Source organism: Lactuca virosa, chromosome 3, assembly GCF_052849685.1.
Source record: "Lactuca virosa cultivar CGN04683 chromosome 3, Lactuca_virosa_CGN04683_v6, whole genome shotgun sequence".
In the NCBI taxonomy this organism is placed as follows: Eukaryota; Viridiplantae; Streptophyta; class Magnoliopsida; order Asterales; family Asteraceae; genus Lactuca; species Lactuca virosa.
The window spans coordinates 395,717,945-395,738,422 of record NC_136428.1 but is presented as its reverse complement, the minus strand read 5'-3'; positions in this window follow the sequence as shown (position 1 = coordinate 395,738,422).

Sequence of the window (20,478 nt, the reverse complement as noted above, 5' to 3'; positions counted from 1 at the left end):
GGCTTTGTTATAGTCTGTAAGGACGGCAACACAAGTGTCATTAAGATCATCTATGTAGGGTTGACAGTCATGCATGCTATAGTTTAGAGTTTGGATCATGAGTTTTACCTGTTCGACGATGCTTAGAGTTCCATCCTTTGCCATGTAGCAGTAGTTCTTTTCCAGCTTTGTAGACCCATTATCATCCGCAGTAGCCAGCATGCAGATTTTTCCTTTTCCTTTGACACTGCTGATGGCTTCATCTTCATCTCCGGATGACCAAACTTGATGGTCTCTTTTGACATGGGCTACGTATGCCCTTGCCTTTTCTTTATCTTCCAATTCTTGAGCCATTCTAAGGTAGAATGCTCTGTCTTTTATTACATTGGCCTTACAATCTCTTGCAAAATGATTTTCTTTGTTACATTTGTGGCAAACCACAACATCAGTCTTGTCTTCTGAGGGGGTACCGGAGTCAGTGTTTTGAGTAGACTGCGGTGCCTCCTTTGGTTGAGTATTTTGAGATTGCGGTGGTGGATGAGAACTTTTGGGATAACGAGAATGATTATTCTGTGGGTTGAAGCTACGGTTGAATGGAGGTTTGTTGAACTGCTGATTCTTGCGAAAGGAAGAAGGTGGTAGTCGATTGAACTGTTGGCTAACAAGAGCAATAGCCTTCTGAAATTCTTCTTCATCATCATAATCTGAATCGACTTCGTATGACTGCGGTGGAGTGTCATACGAGGGAGAGTAAGATTGATTATGTGGAGCTTGTGCTATGAGAGCAAGTGGTCCTCCGAAGTCAGCACAGTCTTTGAGTACGGTGGATTCTTGTGCTTGCAGTTCTCCATAGAGCTTGTAGAGTGACAAAGAATGAATCTTTCTATCGCCTTGGACTATCATCTTGGCCGTAGTCCAATGTCTTCCCAAGCCGTTAAGAAACTGAAGATTTGTTTCATGGTTACTGCGGACGGTGCCCGCATTGGATAATTTAGTGACTATCAGGTTGAACCTTTTGAAGGAGTCTTCCAAACTTTGGCCAGTGTGAGCTTTGAAGTTGTTGAACTCATTGAGTGAAGTTGTAAGCTTCTTGTCTTGTGCGTGTTCTGAGCCTTCGTTCAAATTCTTGAGAACTTCCCAGATCTCTTTTGTTGATTTGCAATTTTTGATAATATCGAAGTTGTCAGGAGCAACTCCACAAGAAATTTCATAAAAAGCAACAACATCATTTTCCATTTTATCGAGATCATCCTTGGTGGGATGGTTCATGACTGGTTGACCTCCTCCTAGTCTGGTTGTAGCGCCGTCAGTTTGGACTGGTGTAAGAACTGGGACATGTGGTCCTTCTTCTACGGATCGCCAAACATCTCTACGAAGTCTCCTTAAGTATCTTTCCATTCTTTGGGACCAGTGATGATATTCATTTGCTACCAGTATTGGGGCTCGATTAGAACCACCAACACTGTTGGAAACATTCAGAGATAACGATTGTGCCATATTTTTTTAAGTTTTTTGTTTTTAAGAAATGAGCTTCAGTGGTATAGAAGACCCTTTGAAAATCAGAGTTCCATTTTTCAAAAAGCAACCACTATGGCTCTGATACCAATTGTTGAGAGAAAAACTTTGAGACACACTTGAACAAACTTTAGAACAAGTATATTGCGGAATAGTTAATCTCGAAGGATCTAAAAGCTCAACAATAATATTAATAAGTTAGAGTTAGATAGTTAGAGAGTTAGTTGCGGAAATGTAAGGAAATGGAAATGACAACAAATTGTTATATCAAGAATACATATAAGTTGATTCATAACAAGGAATGCACTCAAACCAAGTTAATAAGGAAGATCAAACTTAGTGATTAAGTCACAAAGGACTTGCTCCGAAGAGAGGTTATAATCAGTTATATTCTAGTAAGATTTAAGAGTAAGAAGTGATGCGTAGAGAGAGAAATAGAGAAGATAACTTCAGAGATGTGTATTCATATTCATTGATTGATACACCTGTTTGATACGTGAGAATGAGCTCTATTTATAGAGACTCAACAAGTTACATTTGAATCACTCTCTAAGAGTAGCCATGCAAGGCATACTGGACAATAGAGAATATTACAGAAAGACAAAATAGACTAAGTGAAGTAAGAATGACTGCGGTTGACTAGATGACTTCGGATGCGGTTGCTGATGAGGGAGTTTGACTGCGGTAGCTTGTTGGCTGCGGTAGCTGAAGTTCAAGAGGGTCACTTTTCATGATTCAACAAAGTGAAGCTGAAAATCAACTCGACAAGATAATGAAAATCCTTAGTTCGGATAGAGGTGGTGAGTACTTGAGTCAAGAGTTCCAAGATCATCTTAGAAGTTGTGGGAGTTGTTGGGTACTAGAAAAGGAATTGTCCTAAATATCTTTTTGGGTTGAAAGACAAGAAGGTCAGGGAAGGCACTTTAGGTATATATATATTTTCATGATTTAAATGGAATTATTTACTTTTTCATCTAACACTTGGATATTTGATACTAGTTGTGGAACTCACAAATGTAATTCATTGTAAGGGTGTAGAAAGAGTAGGGAGTTGAAAGCAAAAGAGATGGTACTACTTGTTGGCAATGGAGCACGGGTTTCAGTCCAAACTATAGGACATTTTGATTTATGTTTACCTTTTAGTAAGTATTTATCATTAAATAATGTGTGTTTGATAACTTCTATTACTAGAAATTTCATTTTAGTTTTGTGTTTAAGAAAATCTGGTTTTAATTTTCAATTTGCTGATGATAATATTCATTCCTTCTTGAATGAAATATTCTATTTTGAGGCTAGACCAATAAATGGAATTTATGAATTAAACCTTGATGAATCTTCAAAAAATAAATATATTTATCATGTTAACACCAAAAAACTCAAACACGATTTGAACCAAAAATATCTATGGGATTGTCGCATTGGTCACATAAACAAGAAGCGCATATCCCAACTCCAAAAGAGTGTTTGGGGGAGATTGACACAGAGTCATTTGATATATGTGAATCTTGATTGTGTAGTAAGATGAAAAAGTCTCTTTCTCTGGTTCGAGTGAAAGGGTACGTGTTTTATTAAGCATCATACATACATACTGATGTATGTGGTCCTTTCAAAACAATGTCAAGATATGGTGAATATATTACACCACCTTCACTGACGACTTCATTCGTTTTAGTTATGTTTATTTCATTAAACATAAGCATGAAACATTTGACAAGTTCAAATTGTTTCAAAGTGAAGCTGAAAATCAACTCGACAAGACAATCAAAATCCTTAGTTCGTATAGAGGTGGTGAGTACTTGGGCCAAGAGTTCCAAGATCATCTTAGAAGTTATGGGATTATCTGACAACTTACTCCACCCAGAGCACCACAATTGGTGTGTCTGATAGAAGAAATCAGACCTTACTTGATATGGTTTGATGAATGATGAGCATAAATACTCTCCCTTTATCATTTTGGAGTTATGCCTTACTCATCGCAAACCGTATCTTGAAAATTACACCAAGAAAGACAAGGCACTTTATGAGATGTGGTGTGGAAAAGCTTTATCCTTATGTTATATGAAAGTTTGGGTTTGTGAAGCTAATGTGAAACATGATACTTCAAGAAAACTCAAACTTATGTCTATCAAATGCATCTTTGTTGGATACCCTAAATATTGTTTAGATTATTACTTCTAAATCTCCGGTGAGAATAAGATCTTTATTTCATAAAAAGTTGAATTCTAAGAAACCATTTTTATAATGGATGAAGCAAGTAGGAGACATGTGGAACTTGAAGAATATCAAAAACCGCAACCTAATGTAACTCAAGTTAGCAGTAGTACTGAACACAAGATTGTTGAAGATAAAAAGATTGTTGTTCGTTAACTTACTAAAACACAAGGCATTTACAGATCCGGTAGGACTCGTCAGGAACCTAAGAAATATGGATTTCTCATTGATGCGTGCTTCATGATGATGAATGTTGATGAGCCCATTAGTTACCGATATGCAATGGCAGATCCTAAATCTGACAAATGGCGTGAAGCCATGAACGCAGAGATACAATCCATTAGAGAAAACCAAGTATGGGATTTGGTTGAGTTTCATCCCCATTGTAAGACATTTGGGAGTAAGTGGGTCTTTAAGAAGAAGACTAACATGGATGGCAATTTATACACATTCAAATGAAGACTTGTTGTGAAAGGATTCATTCAAACACAATGAACTGATATATTAGAATACTATTTTCCATAGCTGCATATTATGACTATGAGATATGGAAAATAGATGTCAAAACCGCTTTTATAAATGGGCACTTGGAAGAAGATGTCTAAATGGTTCAGCCCGAAGGATTTTTTCATCAAAAGCATCCAACTAAAATGTGTAAGCTTAAGAGATGAATTTATGGGTTAAACCAAGCATCTCGAAATTGTAATCATCGTTTCAATTATTAAATCACAAAGTATGGTTTTATCATAAACGAAGATGAATCTTGTGTTTACATTAAAATAGTTGGGAGCTCGATGACCTTCCTAGTACTATATGTGGATTACATAAGAAGGCCAAGCACATTAACCATAGGTTTAACTACATTCAACATGAAGTTGAAGATGGTGAAATCAATATTGGCAAGGTTGACACAGATCAAAATTTGGCGGGCCCATTCATGAAGTCTCTTATTCAAGTCAAGTTTCAAGATCATGCTCGAGGGATCTGACATTGTTATTCTAGTGATTGGATTTGATCTTTATTTTAGTATTGTTATTTGAACTATGTAAGACATCAACTAATGCAATTACTTATATATATATGGAAAACATTCATTTTCATTAATTACTTGTTTGAGTTCTATAACATGTTTAATCCTTGAGTAAATTTATTTACTCTAAAATCCATACTCGATTATTATTGTCAGAATGATAATGAAGTAAGACTAATATGAATTAGATTGGTTGACAAAGTGTTGTAACCTGGTTCATACATACTTGCTAGAGAACAAGTATTAGATCGACTCATTCAAGATTATTTCATGGATCGTTGTCATGAATGATACTTGATAAATGTAACATCTTTGTATCCTTAACACATGAGATACATATTTGGGACTTAATTTTTGGGAACGTTGTGATTTATTGTAGTCAAATGTTTTTCTTTAACCAGGAAGTTATAAAGGCTATCATTAGGTATGATGTGAACCATGCGTGATGCGTATGTAGTCGCGATGGGATTTGTTCCTCTTATTTGTTGAGAGTTAGATATATAAGGCTTTATCTAAATTTAAACACGTAAATTAGATTGACTATGATCTATATATCATGTTCAACATGATATATGTAACAAAGGGATAACTGATTACATACCTGATACATCAATTATAACTTTGAGCTTTTACATTATTAGATGTTGATGAATGACACTTTTTCGTGTGTTATCAGGGATATTGAAATATTTATAGACGTTCACCATTATCTAATATTAGTTCATGAAGATACTTGTGAAATTTGGAGATTAAAAGATCTTTTATTTTTAAGGATCATTATGAAATGATATTTAATAATAACATATGATCTTATAGGGCCATACCATATAACAAGTAATCATTAATTGATTATTTATTAATTAATATGATTATTAATAAATTAAATCATCACTTGAAGTTAATAAGGAAATTATTGTTTCTTGGAAATAATAATTATAAAGAGTTTACATAACTACATTTAATCATGTTGCATGATTTAAATTTTACACACTTTTGAATTGGATTTGTATTATACCATTTTGCATGTTGTGTACATGTTTAATAAGTGATGAGGAGGAGTTCCACTCACCCTTTATCCTCTGTCTTGGAACTGTTCAAAGCAAGGACAAGCATGGGTTTGTTGCTTGCTTTGACTTCATTGCTCTTACATCTCTTAACTTGAAAGACTTGAATTCATTAAATGGAAGTACGGTTTTCCATCTATGTGTAAGAGTATATAATAAGAGAGAGTACATTTTCTGTCTAGTTCTTCTTTTTTTTTTCCTATTTTATACATAACGCCAAGAGCAAGCCAATTGCTTCCCTCTCCACTCTTGCTTCTTTATTGCTTGCATTTTGTGCTTGGATTTTGTTCACATTTAAAGTTATATTTTCTATAAGACTTAAAGGCTTAACAAAAACTCAAAATCAAGTGAAGGACTAGCATCCACTAGTTGGTTGAAGACTTGTTTGGGTGGATACATATAAAGAGCTCCTAGTTTGGATCTTTGGCTTTCTTCATCAAATACCAAGCCTCCCCTTGAGGACTCAAAGGACATCAAAGGTTGTTATTTTTCTAAATCCTCTATGTTATTGTTTTTATTTCCAACTCTTTCAAGATGATCCTTGGTGGGAATAAACTAGTTATGTTGTTCGAAAATTTAAGTCTTTCGTTTGCTAAATTCTTGATTTTTTTAAAACTAATTTTGAATAAAACCAAATAGAATGCTCCATAATTTTGAGTTATTAACCGATGAACATGGTTATTCACCCATATTTTCCACTTTTAGGCTCTAAACTAGCCATTTTCAGATAAGTACATCTTCCTCATTATAAGTTCACTTCATCTAAATGTTTTCCGTAAATATAACTTATCATGTGGGCTATAATTTTCATTTATGACACTACTTATCATTCAATTTTAAGTCTCAAGTTATAAATCCAAAAATTAAATTAATTCTTAATCTTTATATCCAGGCCTTTTTATGAACTATTTTTATTATAATGCATACAAGGAGTCTTGTAACATCCCGAAATTTCAGAAGTTTAATGAAGGGCCAAAAGTGTAAATAAAAGAAGGGACTCGACGAGTAGATCTGCTTACTCGCCGAGTCGGAGCGGGTTTCTGTCGCGGTTTAAGTGGCCAACTCGCCAAGTCGGCGGCTTGGACTCGACGAGTTGGTGCTATAGAGAGAAAACCCTAATCCCGGGGGTTGTGCCCTATATAAAGAACATTATAACCCACCCTTAGCCTCTTTACTACCCTTTTGAGATCCAGAAACCCTAAAATCGAGTGAGCCTCCATTAATAGAGAGAATAGAGCTTTGGAGGAGGAAATCTTGGAAAGGGGCTTGAAGATCAAGAGGCTTGCTGCAAAGGAGTGGTGTAGATCCGGGATCTACTTCAGTTGGAGCTTATATTGAAGGTAATAACCTGTTGCTTGGGCTCTTTTGCATCTAGATCTTTTATCATTTGAGATTTGGGGCATTTTTGGTATGATTGAGAGCTATTTCGAGTTAGAGGCTTAGATCTGAGGTTTCTACCTCAGATCTAGGCTTGTGATGGTCCAAAATGTCATAAAGCTCCTGTCTAAGAGTTGTTGGTGAAGCCCCCTAGTCCTTAACCCTAGCCCTAGAGTGTTTTGGACCTATATCTCCTTGGTTTCACGTAAAGTTTGCCACTTTATGTGAGGGTTAGACTGTAGAAGAGTGGATCTATGGATTGGAGCCCCTGCATGGTTCGAAAAGCCACTATATGGATTGAGAATTGGAGAGACTTGGCGAGTCACATGGGTGTACTCGACGAGTTGTATGAACATGTGCATGGACTCGGCGAGTTGGAAGAACAACTCGGCGAGTCTGTTGAAGATTGCCTTGGACTCGGCGAGTCTGTTCTTGGACTCGGTGAGTCTGGTCGCAGAACCCCAATCTCTTCTGGTTAAACCTCGAAGTAGTGAGTCGGGAGGTGACTCGGTGAGTTGAGCAGGATGGGACTCGGACATCGTTGGACTCGACGAGTCTTGGGGTGACTCGGCGAGTTGAGTCGTGTTCTAATAGTTTTCAGACTATAAGGACTCGACGGGTCAACGGGTTGACTCGGCGAGTAGAGTCAGTCATGAAGTTTGACTTTGGCATGGACTTTGACTTTGACCTTCATGGGTGTTATGGTAATTGGTTATTTATGTCAATGGTCCATTGATGGCAATAGGTGTTGGGGTTTGGAGCAGTGCTTCTGGAGTGTGCTTTCGTGGTTCGGTCCTTCGTTTCAGGTGAGTTATCCTCACTGTACTCAAGGGTCTAAGGGACCAAGGCCGGCCCTTTGAATTGTTGTTTAGAGCTTGTTATGCTTATGTGATGATATGCTTGCTAGTATCCTGGTAGATAGGATAATGTTATGATGTCATGCTCTGTTAGCTTAGTATCCTGGAGGAAAAGGTAGTTAAGTGATGGCAAGTTTTGTTGGATCAACACCCTGGTGGTTGGGTAGTGGTTATATTTATAGACCTGTAGTTGGTCTTGCCTTATGTACGCTGGTAGGAGGTTACCTGCGGGATATGTATGTTGAGCAGTAGTGGAAGGTATTCCATCCCGGTAGGATGATAGGGCCCTAGTATATTGGTTCTGTAGAGTGTTATGTGGTTGCCTGTTATGTGTGCATGTTTTCTAGTGTAGGGGCATTCCAACCCGATGGTTGTGGGCCAGGAGTATTCCATCCAGGTGAGATGATTGGACTCGTAGTAGGTTGGCATTCCAACCCGATGGTTGAGGGGCCTGGGGTATTCCATCCCGAGGGATGATTGGACTCATAGTAGTAGTTATTGTATGTATAGGAAGTGGGGCATTCCAACCCGATGGTTGTGGGCCAGGAGTATTCCATCCCGGTAGGATGATTGGACTCATAGTATGTTGGCATTCCAACCCGATGGTTGAGGGGCCTAGGGTATTCCATCTTGCTAGATTATTGGACCCATAGTAGTTATTGTAGTACGTATAGGTGTATGGGTATTCCAACCCAATGGTTGTGGGCCGAGAGTATTCCATCCCGGTAGGATGATCGGGCTTGTAGTATGTAGGCATTCCAACCCGATGGTTGAGGGCCAGGGGTATTCCAACCGAAAGGTTGATTGGACCCATAGTATGTTGTTCTTTGTTATATGCGTATGTTTATGTGTGTATGGGTACTTTGGGGGAACTCACTAGGCTTTTGGGCTTACAGTTGTGGTTTATTGTTTCAGGTACTTCAGGAGATCGTGGCAAGGCGAAGGCGTGATCGTACCGCTCCTCATGTTTTATGATTTATGTGATATGGTTCTGGGGGATACTCTGATGTCTAAACTATTTTGAAAACAAAATGTATGAACTTAATGGTTTTTGAATGAAAGAAAATGTTTTAAATTGGTTGAAATTTTTGGTCGTTACAAGTTGGTATCAAAGCCTTGGTTTGAGTGAATTGGAGGAACATTCGTGTGAATCCAGTCTCAAATCAAGGAGAGATTTTCAAAAATAGTTTTCAAATGGTTTTCAAAATAAGTAAGGGAGGACACAGAGGGTACGATCAGCCGGAGCCAGTAAGTTACCCCAAAATACCATACAAGTTATTTGTTTATGTGATATGTTAGAACAACATGCTAGTACTAGGCTAGGGATCTTCAGGAATTGCATGATAGAATTGCCTGATTTGTGATGCCTGTTAGCCTAGGGTTTTTTTTTATATGAGATATTCGGTATTCCTCTAAGGGTGAGGATTGAGTGCTTGCTATGTATGTTTGTGCTTAGGGCGTTGTGGTGATACTTGAGACAAATATGGATAGGTGTGGAAGGTAGTATGGGCCCATACTAATGAAAGCACAGGACCCATACGCGTGTCAAGGAAGTCACAACCCCTAGGTTGTTGGTTAGAGGTTAGTTCGCGGCGGTTATGCGAGGTATCTGAGGTTCTTGTGGTTTATTGTAGTCTGGCGGATGCGAGACGTTTCGAGTTAGGATCCGGTTCGGGATCGGGAGAGGGTGGTTAGGATGGATCAGCACCACCCGAGGTTATTGGTCAGATGAGGACGGATGAGTTGGATGCTAGGATTCGGGAGATCCTGCATGAGGAGGTTGCTGTTATGTTCCGGGCCGAGTTACCGGAACTGTTTGGGTCGATCAAGACCACCATGGTTGAGTATTTTGATGACCGCTATGCAGCTCTGGCAGAGACAGCGGCCGCGGCAGCCGCATCGGTTGTGACAGCGGCAGGGGGAGGAGCCAGTCGGGGCTTTCAGTATCGGGATTTCGACAATACGAAGCCCCCTACTTTTGATGGAGTTCAGGATCCGATTGTAGCTATGAGATGGTTGTCAGATGTGGAGGGATGTTTCTTCACATGTTCTTGCCCTGCTGATCAGAGGGTGAGGTGCGCTCTGAACCTGTTGAGGCTTGGGGCGAAGGATTGTTGGAGGTTGACCACGGGATTGTATTCTGATGCGCAGAGAGCTGCGGTTACTTGGGACCAGTTCCAAGACATGTTCAGTACTCGTTATGTTCCGCGGGTGGAGCGGGAGAGATTGGCTCAGGAGTTTTTGGAGCTGAAGCAGGATTCTGAGTCGGTGACGGAGATCACCAAGATGTTCACGGAGAGGGCGATGTTTTGCTCTGAGTTTGCTTCAGAGCAGGCTCAGATGACTCGATATCTGAGCATGCTCAAGACGAACATCAGGCAGTTCGTATCCACGCAGAGGTGTAGTACCTTGTTGGAGTTGCAGGAGGCCGCTAGGCGGTGCGAGTTAGAGATTGAGCTCCAGTTGAGAGAGCAGAGGCAGGCCCCGGTGCAGTCGCAGCCTGCACCGAAGCGGATGAGGCCCGCTGATTATCGACAGGGAGGTCAGAGGAGTCGCACTTGCGGGAAGTGCGGCAAGGTGCACGAGGGAAGTTGTCGTTCTTCTTCGGGGTGCCACAAGTGTGGCAAGGAGGGCCACATAGCCAGAGATTATAGGCAGTCGACTCCAGCTGCAGGAGTCCGACTTTGTTATCATTGTGATCAGGTGGGCCATATGAAGGCCTAGTGTCCTCTGTTGGCTGCCAGGTCAGTGCAGGCCTCAGTGCCAACCACTTTGAGACTTACTGACGGGAGTCAGGGTCGAGCAGAGCCTCCGAAGGCTCCAGGGCGTGCTTATCAGCTTGTGACCGAGGAGATCAGGTCAGCGGCAGAGGTGTCAGCCAGTATGTTTTTCTGCTTTATCTCGTTTATGCTATGATTATGTGTTGTTGCTTCTTGCATGAGATATAAAGTGTTGTATGTATTAGAGAAGAGTTAGTATTGAGAGTTTTTTTGAGAGATATTATCCGGTGTGGAATTCGTGAGAAAGGAAGGTCATGATTCGGGGAATTGGAAACTTTCAGCAGAAACTTAGGTTCCTTGAAGTTCGGTGTATTAGTGGGGTTCGATTGAGCAGCATGTCAGCCTCGCCGCCTGTGTATAATAGCTAGTGCTCTAAGTGGGGGAGAAGTGGAAATTATCGGATGAGTTGCTGGGTGTAGAGTGTTACCTGTCGCGGTTTGAATGTTGACCATTGGAGTGGTGCAATGAGGTGGTTCAGTTGTAGTAAGGGCTTGGCATGTATCATGGATATTGGAGCAAGTAGGGAGGATGCTGCTATGTGATAGCGGCTGGTGGGGTTGTCCCCGAATGGTGGAAATGTTGAGGAAATGCAGCAGCCTATGTATGGATTGCTGGTTATGCGATCAGTCTCTGGGTATGTATGCATGTTATAAGATAGCGGTGTGCGCCGCTAAGGGGTGATGTATAGTGAGGTGTTGTCGTGGTGACAATGATTGGATGATATGCAGACATGATTTCAGTCTCCTTGGAAGAGGAGAAGGATAGTAATTCCAGATTGGAGATTTGGACAGAGGAAAGTGAGATGGCAGGTTGACAGACTCGGGAGTAGTCTGGACCGGTGATGAGGACTGTATAAGGATATTGCAGTCAGATGGCGAGGACTTAGAGATCGTGATAAGGAGGTGTGAGTGGGTTACACTCAGTTGTGTCGAACCGAAGGGTTCGAGGGTGACGCAAGGACAAGGTCCTTGGGTCCCGAGCATGGTTGTAGGTTTGGATCATGTATGTGGAGGTATTCCAATCTAGGGTATTCCATCATGAGGATGACCGAACCCTATGATTGATTGGACCTGGTGTGTTTGGTATTCCAACCCGAGGGTTGATTGGGCCAAACATACATGAGGATGCGTGGGTATACCATCCTGGAGATGACTGGACCCGTTATAGGCGTGCCTGGTATTCCAGCCTGAGGCTGATTGGGCCAGGTACGAGTGGTTACGCGATATGGTTGGTTGATGGGTTATGGGAGTTGAAGGATGCAGTATCTTGTCAGCGCGTAGGGGATAGAATCAGAAAGGGGAACAGGGTTCGTTCCAGGTTGCAAGTTATCAGGGTTATCGCCAATCTTGGGAGAAGGAAGATGGATTAGTGTCTTAGCAGAGCTCAGTGGGTGTTTGTAGAATCTAGCGTTTGTAGGGCGCGGAAGTGTGCCCCTGATATGAAGGGTTAGTATTATCGGGTGATTCGTGATTGATAGGTGGTGCTTTTGAGTTGAAAGGCCAATGGTCGGCTTGGAGTAGTGGCAAGGATGCCACGCGAGAATAAGCCATTTTAAGAGAGATGCAGAAGTAGGGTTTGTAAGAACCTGAGTTGATTGAGAAATCGGAGTCTGCAGTGCAAGGGGTTTGTTCTGAAGCGTATGCTGCAGTAGGCTTCGAGGACGAAGCCTAATTTAAGTGGGGGAGAGTTGTAACATCCCGAAATTTCAGAAGTTCAATGAAGGGCCAAAAGTGTAAATAAAAGAAGGGACTCGACGAGTAGGTCTGCTTACTCGTCGAGTCGGAGCGGGATTCTGTCGCGGTTTAAGTGGCCAACTCGCCGAGTCGGCGGCTTGGACTCGACGAGTTGGTGCTGTAGAGAGAAAACCCTAATCCCGGGGGTTGTGCCCTATATAAAGAACATTATAACCCACCCTTAGCCTCTTTACTACCCTTTTGAGATCTAGAAACCCTAAAATCGAGTGAGCCTCCATTAATAGAGAGAATAGAGCTTTGGAGGAGGAAATCTTGGAAAGGGGCTTGAAGATCAAGAGGCTTGCTGCAAAGGAGTGGTGTAGATCCGGGATCTACTTCAGTTGGAGCTTATATTGGAGGTAATAATCTGTTGCTTGGGCTCTTTTGCATCTAAATCTTTTATCATTTGAGATTTGGGGCATTTTTGGTATGATTGAGAGCTATTTCGAGTTAGAGGCTTAGATCTGAGGTTTCTACCTCAGATCTAGGCTTGTGATGGTCCAAAATGTCATAAAGCTCCTGTCTAAGAGTTGTTGGTGAAGCCCCCTAGTCCTTAACCCTAGCCCTAGAGTGTTTTGGACCTATATCTCCTTGGTTTCACGTAAAGTTTGCCACTTTATGTGAGGGTTAGACTGTAGAAGAGTGGATCTATGGATTGGAGCCCCTGCATGGTTCGAAAAGCCACTGTATGGATTGAGAATTGGAGAGACTCGGCAAGTCACATGGGTGTACTCGACGAGTTGTATGAACATGTGTATGGACTCGGAGAGTTGGAAGAACAACTCGGCGAGTCTGTTGAAGATTGCCTTGGACTCGGCGAGTCTGTTCTTGGACTCGGTGAGTCTGGTCGCAGAACCCCAATCTCTTCTGGTTAAACATCGAAGCAGTGAGTCGGGAGGTGACTCGGTGAGTTGAGCAGGATGGGACTCGGACATCATTGGACTCGACGAGTCTTGGGGTGACTCGGCGAGTTGAGTCGTGTTCTAAGAGTTTTCAGAGTATAAGGACTCGACGAGTCAACGAGTTGACTTGGCGAGTAGAGTCAGTCATGAAGTTTGACCTTGGTCTGGACTTTGACTTTGACCTTCATGGGTGTTATGGTAATTGGTTATTTATGTCAATGGTCCATTGATGGCAATAGGTGTTGGGGTTTGGAGCAGTGGTTCGGGAGTGTGCTTTCGTGGTTCGGTCCTTCGTTTCAGGTGAGTTATCCTCACTGTACTCAAGGGTCTAAGGCACCAAGGCTGGCCCTTTGAATTGTTGTTTAGAGCTTGTTATGCTTATGTGATGATATTCTTGCTAGTATCCTGGTAGATAGGATAATGTTATGATGTCATGCTCTGTTAGCTTAGTATCCTGGAGGATAAGGTAGTTAAGTGATGACAAGTTTTGTTGGATCAGCACCCTGGTGGTTGGGTAGTGGTTATATTTATAGACTTGTAGTTGGTCTTGCCTTATGTATGTTGGTAGGAGGTTACCTGCGGGATATGTATATTGAGCAGTAGTAGAAGGTATTCCATCCCGGTAGGATGATAGGGCCCTAGTATGTTGGTTCTGTAGAGTGTTATGTGGTTGCCTGTTATGTGTGCATGTTTGCTAGTGTAGGGGCATTCCAACCCGATGGTTGTGGGCCAGGAGTATTCCATCCAGGTGGGATGATTGGACTCGTAGTAGGTTGGCATTCCAACCCGATGGTTGAGGGGCCTGGGGTATTCCATCCCGAAGGATGATTGGACCCATAGTAGTAGTTATTGTATGTATAGGAAGTGGGGCATTCCAACCCAATGGTTGTGGGCCAGGAGTATTCCATCCCGGTAGGATGATTAGACTCATAGTATGTTGGCATTCCAACCCGATGGTTGAGGGGCCTGGGGTATTCCATCTTGCGAGATGATTGGACCCATAGTAGTTATTGTACTACGTATAGGTGTATGGGCATTCCAACCCGATGGTTGTGGGCCGAGAGTATTCCATCCCGGTAGGATGATTGGGCTTGTAGTATGTAGGCATTCCAACCCGATGGTTGAGGGCCAGGGGTATTCCAACCGGAAGGTTGATTGGACCCATAGTATGTTGTTCTTTGTTGTATGCGTATGTTTATGTGTGTATGGGTACTTTAGGGGAACTCACTAAGCTTTCGGGCTTACAGTTGTGGTTTATTGTTTCAGGTACTTCAGGAGATCGTGGCAAGGCGAAGGCGTGATCGTACCGCTCCTCATATTTTATGATTTATGTGATATGGTTATGGGGGATACTCTGATGTCTAAACTATTTTGAAAACAAAATGTATGAACTTAATGATTTTGAATGAAAGAAAATGTTTTAAAATGGTTGAAATTTTTGGTCGTTACTGATGGGTTTTGAGCATTCTAACACTCCTATGGTGTACATGCAACCCTAGAAACCTTGGATCTATGTTTGACTATGATACATGCAAATAATTATTTTACCAAGGTTCTTATCCTATCTAGCATGGCATGGGGAACTTGAATCAAATAAAGCTAGTAGAATTACTTACCTTGTAGTTGTAGTTGATTGCTTGGAGTTTTAGAGCCTAGCACCAATAATGTGGATGCCTCATATGGAAGTCACAAATCACCACCAACTTGGAAACTTGAGAGAATAGTCACAAACTTCTTGAAATCGGCCCTCTTAGTTTACACACATCAACTCATGCGATTTCAAGAACCAAAGCCTCCTTTATATAGTGTGGTGGATTAGGGTTACATTCATGTAAACCCTAATACCCATGTCTTTTCATTTCCATGAGATCCATGGGTTAAAGCTCCATGGAGTATCCATGGACTTTCCATGCAAGCCTAGCCCATTCCAAATAAGCATTAGCTCACACTATATAAATACAAGAGCCCATATTTAATTAGTCATACTTTTGATCTCTAAATTAATTATAGATTAATTATAGATCAATACTAATTAAATAATATGATTTTATATTAATATATTAGAACTTATAATATATTAATAAATCATAACTTATACTATTCTCAAAAGATTATCCGTAAATTGTTCGGGTGAAGTGCAACTCAAATGAACCATGCCGGGTCGGGTCAAGTACATACCAAATATAGTTATGGACTTAGACACTATATCCAACAGTCTCCCACTTGGATAAGTCTAATAACTATAGTTGCAAGTATGACTTCAGGAACCGATCAGCAATCGTAGCTCTTTAAACTCTGTTGAACTATGAAGCGTCATTTTAGATAAGTGATCATATAATCCTCTGTTCTAGATATCAGCCGGACAAATACATGGAACATGGTCTTGCTTATTGTCCAACATTTGTTTCCTGATATCCGATTTGTTTGACATAGAACTTAACTGAACACATCAATTTAGTTCTGACCGGGCCCGGTACATAGGTCAAAACAAAATCATCGAGGGGCCCAGATATCGCTTCTAATCCTAGAAGGAACAGATTAACTTCGACTCATATGTTTGCTCTACTACTTGTTGAATTACACACAAAAGCACGGTTTATAACATCGAGTTACCAATGTGTTTTCGTACAATCAATGCATAACCAACTCATAGGCAACAAATCATATCTCTAGGTTTGAAGACTTATATGATATTACCATCTCACGATCACTCGAGATAAATTCCATGAAGTGATACAAGTGAGCGTGGGTTGAATCCAATACTCAGAACTTATGAGCACTCAAGAGTGCTGTAGCCCCGCTTTGTCTAACATCTTAGACCTCTACAAGCCAACCCATGACAGTCTTGATTCATATCTACTTCCAACATATGACCGATTGTGGAGAGTTTGAATAATATGATATAAACCATAACATAATTATTATGGAAGTCAAAACATGCAAAAAGAAATAATAGTAAACAATTGACAAGAGATAGCAACACTTTACTCATAAATAACAACTTTTATTTATCATCAAATGTCAATTACATTTTACAAATTTCAAGATTATCTAACTACTAAAACTAATATCATCCTTCAGCCCTATGCTCTGAGCATGCTGGAGATGCTTAGCCCGAGTCAGTCCCTTCGTGAGGGGATCTGCTGGGTTCTCATCCGATGATACCCTCTTTGCCATGAGGATTCCTTCTTCTATTCGATGTCTGATGAAGTGATATTTTCTGTCAATGTGTCTGGATCTCCCATGATCTCTTGGTTCCTTGGCTAAGGCAACCGCACTATTGCTGTCACAGAAAATCTCTATTGGCTCCTTTATAGCTGGTACAACTCCAAGGTCTCCGATGAAGTTCTTTAGCCATATAGCCTCCTTTGCTGCCTCGCTTGCTGCTATATACTCTGATTCACAAGTGGAATAAGCCACTGTCTCCTGCTTGGAACTTTTCCAAGTAATTGCCCCTCCGTTTAGAGTAAAGACCCAGCCCGACTGAGAGCGGAAATTATCCCTGTCAGTCTGAAAGCTAGAATCACTGTACCCTACAACTCTCAAGTCCTCACTGCCACCGAGGGTAAGGACCCAGTCCTTAGTCCTCCGTAGGTACTTGAGGATATTCTTTACCGCAGTCCAGTGTGCCTTGTCAGGGTTCCCCTGATACCTGCTAACCATGCTCAAAGCAAAGGCTACATCAGGTCGAGTACACGTCATAGCATACATGATCGATCCTACAGCTGAAGCATAAGGTATTCGACTCATTTCTCCTATCTCAGCCTCAGTACTAGGGCTTTGTGTCTTACTCAATCCGGCGTTACTCTGGATGGGTAACTCTCTTTTCTTGGAGTTATGCATGTTGAAACTTTTCAACACTTTGTCCACATAGGTGCTTTGACTAAGTCCAATTAGTCTTTTACTCCTGTTTCTCAAAATCCTTATCCCTAGGATATAGGCAGCTTCTCCAAGGTCCTTCATAGCGAAACACTTCCCAAGCCAGGACTTTACTTCTTGCAGGGTTGGGATGTCATTTCCTATGAGTAGTATATCATCCACATACAGTACCAAAAAGCTGACTATACTCCCACTAGCCTTCATATAGACACAAGATTCATCTTCACTCCTTGAAAAACCAAATTCTTTGATTTTTTCATCAAAGCAAAGATTCCATCTGCGAGGTGCTTGTTTTAATCCATAAATGGATTTCTCGAGCTTACACACTCTACTAGGGTACTCTGTACTGACAAAACCCTCTGGCTGAACCATGTAAACATCTTCAGCCAACTTTCCATTAAGGAAAGCGGTTTTGACATCCATTTGCCATATTTCATAATCATGAAATGCAGCAATGGCTAACAGAACCCTAATAGACTTAATCTTGGCCACTGGTGAAAAGGTCTCATCATAATCAACTCCTGGAGTTTGAGAATAACCGTTTGCAACCAGTCGTGCCTTATAAGTGTGTACATTACCATCCATGTCGGTCTTCTTCTTGAAGATCCATTTGCACCCAACTATCTTACGATCAGGTACATTGTCAACCAAGTTCCAAACTTTATTGTCATACATGGACTGTATCTCGCTATCCATAGCCTCTTTCCATTTAGCAGCCTCAGGGCCTGCCATGGCTTCCGTGTAGCTGTTAGGCTCATCCAGATTTACCAGTGTGTTATCACTGATAAGTGTCTCACCTTCTGCAGTAATATGAAAACCATAATAATGCTCAGGTGCATTCCTAACTCTGGTGGAACGCCTCATAGGTATAGATTCTTCAGTCGGCTCAACAGGAGTTTCCTCCTCAGGTTGAGGGCTAGGGTTTGAGGCTCCTTCACCACTTGACTCTTGAATTTCCTCAAGGTCAATTTGCCTCCCACTGTCTCCTTGGCTCATGAATTCTCTCTCTCGAAAGAATCCTCTTCTTGCTACAAAGACCACATTATCACTGGGTCTGTAGAAGATGTAACCAAAGGATTTCTGTGGGTAGCCGATGAAAATAAACCTTTCGCTTCGGGGTTCGAGCTTATCGTGAGTCTCACGTCTCACGAAAGCCTCGCAACCCCAAATCTTGATGTGGTCTAGATTGGAAACTTTTCCAGTCCACACCTCGTGAGGTGTTTTGGCAACCTTCTTTGTAGGGACTAGATTAAGGATATGGGCGGCAGTCTCTAAGGCATACCCCCAAAATGAGATTGGTAGCGAAGCTCGACTCATCATGGAACGAACCATGTCCAACAAGGTCCGATTGCGCCTCTCAGCTACACCATTCAACTGTGGTGTCCTAGGAGGTGTCAATTGTGAGACAATCCCACATTCCTTAAGATAGTCAAGGAACTCAGTACTAAGATACTCACCACCACGATCGGATCGAAGCATCTTAATGTTCCTGCCCAACTGATTCTCCACTTCTTGCTTAAACTCTTTGAATTTCTGAAAGGTTTCAGACTTATGCTTGATTAGGTAGACATATCCATATCTACTAAAATCATCAGTAAAAGTCACATAGAACCGATTAGCATCTCTTGTGGCGGTTCTGAAGGGTCCACACACATCCGTGTGTATGAGGTCCAACAAACCTTCACCCCTAGCACAAGTGCCAGTAAAAGGTGACTTTGTCATTTTACCAAGCAAACAAGATTCACAACTATCATCTGACTTTAGGTCAAATGACTCCAAGACTCCATCCTTTTGGAGTTGGCCTATGCGTTTCTTGCTTACATGTCCAAGACGACAATGCCATAAGGATGCTTTATCTAAGCTAGTGGAAGAGTTAATACACAATACATTTTTTCCTAGATTATCTACAACAGATACAGTTTCATACACGCCATCACAAGGTAATGCTTTAAAATAAAGAACATTATTAAAGAAAGCATCAATACTACCATTATTATTATCAAAATAAAAGGTAAAACCTTGTTTATACAATGTATGAAAGGAAATAACATTTCTTGCCATTTCTGGCGAATAATAACATTTATTCAAATCTAATGTAAACCCACTATTTAGCACTAAGGAATAAACTCCTATCTTGGTGACAGGTGAAGCTTTCCCGTTTCCCATGATCAAGTTTATCTTTCCCTGCTCCAAATTCTCACTTCTTTTTAGTCCCTGCAAATCACAACATATGTGAATACCACAACCTGTATCAAGGACCCAAGACTTAGAATGAGGTGAGTTATTAGACAATATAGTGTATATACCTGCATGGTTGGGTTTTACTTTCCCATCCTTCAAATCTTGCTGGTACTTTGGGCAGTTTCGCTTCCAGTGCGACTTTTCATGGCAATAGAAGCATTCAGCCTCATTAGGGTTAGCAGAAGGAGCGAAAAAACCTTTCTTGGTTTTGCTTGAAGAGGAGCCTTCAAGGGTCTTACCCTTGGTACCCTTAGAAGGGTTCTTTCTCTTCTTCCCTTTGCCATGCCCGATTGCAAAGACATTGGCCGCAGTTGGAGTAGGAGTAGGAGTAGTAACAACCGACTTACCCTTTAGACCACTTTCAGCGGTCTTCAAGAGTCCTTGAAGTTTGCTGAGGGTGACTTCTTCCTTGTTCATGTGATATGTCATGCGAAATTGATCATAACACGATGGCAAGGAGTGCAAAATGATGTCTATTGCTAACTCCTCAGGGAAGTTCACATTCAGCTTCAGTAAACGGTCCACATACCTTTGCATTTTCTGCATGTGGCCCGTGATGGGTTCACCATCCTTCATTCGGGTTGTTATCATGGAGGAGATTATTTCATATCGCTCTTGATGAGCACTTTGATGGTAGCGGTCCATCAAGTCCTGGTGCATCTCAAAAGGATAATAGTCCTCATAGGACTTTTGGAGCTCGGCTGTCATGGTGGCCATCATGATGCATGCAACTTTTGTAGCATCTCTTTCATGTACCTCATATTCAGCAAGCTCTTCATGAGTAGCAGTTGGCTCGGGTACCTTCAGCTCCTTGTCGAGAACATATTCTTTGTTCTCATACCGAGTGACCATCCTGATGTTTCTGATCCAATATGTAAAGTTGGACCCATCAAAGATGACTCTCCCACAA